General features: G+C 39.3%; 1 pseudogene; it reads right to left on the reverse strand.

Moving 5' to 3' along the window:
* Positions 1-221: 221 nt before the first annotated feature.
* Positions 222-801, reverse strand: LOC123858321 (large ribosomal subunit protein uL6-like; annotated as a pseudogene).
* Positions 802-2,570: the final 1,769 nt, after the last annotated feature.

Here is a 2,570-nt window from a genome sequence, read left to right on the forward strand (position 1 = left end):
TTTTGGCCATTCTAGAAAGGTGTGTAGTAGTAACTCATTGTGCTTTTAATGTGCATTCCCCTGATGACAGATGATGTGGAGCAACTTTCCATATGCTTTCTTAAAAAATACAGAGCATTTGTTGTATCTTTAAAATATCACAAGATATTTTATCAAGAGTCATCTTGATAAAATATGAAGAACATCTATCATTTTGTTTCTGTTCCTGAACAACTTAGAAGTTATTCATCAGCCTGAGGAGCTATTCCTTTTTCAGAGACATAGATCCATCCCCAAATTTTCTGATATCCTTGTTTTCAACTGTTGTGGCTTGCTGAATCAAAGCAGCTGGATTTGATATAAGTTCAATGTTGTTTCCTTCCAGAATTAGCTCATCTTTCTGGGCACGAGACACTGAACAAAAGTAATGCCTGGCCTCATCCAAACCCTGCAGATGTATTTTTCACCCGAGAAATTTTGGACTTCAGTAAGAGACCTGTTCTCCTGAATAATGACGTTGATGGGGAAGTAAGTATACATAGACCTCATCTTGTAATGAAAGCCCAGTGTAACACCCTTGATCACGTTCTGTACATGACTATAGAAAGTGTGAACAGTAGCCAATTCTTTTCTATTTCCCCACCATTTGTCAACCCAGAGCCCCTTCTTTTTCTTTCCAAGAAGACTGAGTTTTATATTGATGTGCTTGAAGTCCTTTTGCAGGGTTCTTCTGGGGCTCTTCACAATAACTGTGCATCCTGTCAGAGTGATGTCGACATTTTCTGGAATGTCAGTCATCTGATTGCTGAGAGTGGTCTTCATTCTCACAGCTGATGTGGCAAAGAGCTCATATGCTTTTTTGTCATCTCCAGGTCTTCTTTGGTGAGGTGTCTGTTAAGGTGTTTGGCCCATTTTTAACTAGGTTGTTCATTTTCATATTGTCAGGTTTTAAGAGGTCTTTGTGTATTTTGGGTAACAGTGCTTTATCAGATGTGTCTGTTACAAGGTATGCTTCCAGTCTCTGGGTTGTCTTCTCATTTTCTTAACATTGTCTTTCACAGAGCAGAAGTTTTGGGGCACCTGGCTGGCTCAGTCAGTGGATCATGCAACTCTTAATCTTGGGGTAGTGACTTCGAGCCCCACATTGGGTATAGAGATTACTTTAAAAAATAAGGATAAAAAAAGCAAAATAGTCACCCTTCTTGAAAATTTTCACAGAGCAGTAGTTGTTTGTTTGTTTGTTTGTGGTGGGGGGGGGAGAGAGGGAGGAGGGGCAGAGGGAGAGGGAGAGAGAGAATCTTAAGCAAGCTACATGCCCAGTGTAGAGCCCAACACGGGGCTTGATGCGGGGCTTGATCTCACAACCCTGAGATCATGACCTGAGCCAAGATTAAGAGTCTGATGCTTACCAACTGAGCCACCCTGGAGCCCCGAGAAGTTTTTAATTTTAACAAAGTACATTTTACCAATTATTTCTTTCATGGATTGTGCCTTTGGTTTGTAGTTAAGTCATTTCCATGTCCAAGGTCATCTAGGACCTCTCCAATTTGATCTTCCAGGAGTTTTATAGTTTTGTGCTTTATATTTAGGTCTGTGATCCATTTTAAGTTAGTTTTTGTGAGGGCGCCTGGGTGGCTCAGTTGGTTAAGCAACTACCTTCGGCTCAGGTCATGATCCTGGAGTTCCAGGGTCGAGTCCTGCATCGGGCTCCCTGCTCAGCAGGGAGTCTGCTTCTCCCTTTGACCCTCACCCTCTCATGCTCTCTCTCTCTCATTTTCTTTCTCAAATAAATAAAATCTTTAAAAAAAAAAGTTAATTTTTGTGAAGGTGTAAGGTCTATGTCTAGATTAATTCCTGGGTAGTGAACAAACTGTTATCTGGCGAGATCAATTAAGAATAAGAAAAATAGAAGTTTTTATTTTATCTTCACTATTTCTTCTCTGATGCTCTTCCTTTCTTTATGTAGATCCAAACTTCTGATCTGTATTATTCTCCTCTCTAAAGAACTTCTTTTAACATTTCTTGTAAGGCAGGTCTACTGGTAACATATTCCTTCTTGTTTGAGGGAATTTTTATTTCTCCCTTGGTTTTAAATGTTAATTTTGTAGGGTTCAGAATTCTAGGATGTTTGGTCTACGTGGATGGACTAGGATGATTTCTGAGAAAAAGCCATATATAATTCTTATCTTTGTTCCTCTATAGGTAAGATTGCCCCCACCCCTTCTGGCTTTTTTCAGGACTTCTTCTTCACTTTTGATTTTCTGTCATTTGAAAATGATATGCATCCATGTAGGTTGTTGGTGTTTATTTGTTTGTTGCATGTATCCTGCTTGGGGTTTCTGAGTTTCCTGGGTATATGGTTTGGTATCTGACATGAACTTGGGAAATTCTCATTAATTATTGTTTCAAATATTTCTTCTGTTCCTTTCTCAATTTCTTCTCTTTCTGGCATTCTCATTACACGTATATTACATCTTTTGCAGTTATCCTCAAGCTCAGAGATTCTTTCCTCAGCTGTTCCCAGTCTACTAATGAGAGCCCATCAGAGGTATTCTTCATTTCTTTTATAGTGTGTTTTTTTAATCTCTAGC

Source organism: Mirounga angustirostris, unplaced genomic scaffold, assembly GCF_029215605.1.
Source record: "Mirounga angustirostris isolate CCGP_5_RB_7025 unplaced genomic scaffold, mMirAng1.0.hap1 SCAF_4, whole genome shotgun sequence".
Taxonomy (NCBI): Eukaryota; Metazoa; Chordata; class Mammalia; order Carnivora; family Phocidae; genus Mirounga; species Mirounga angustirostris.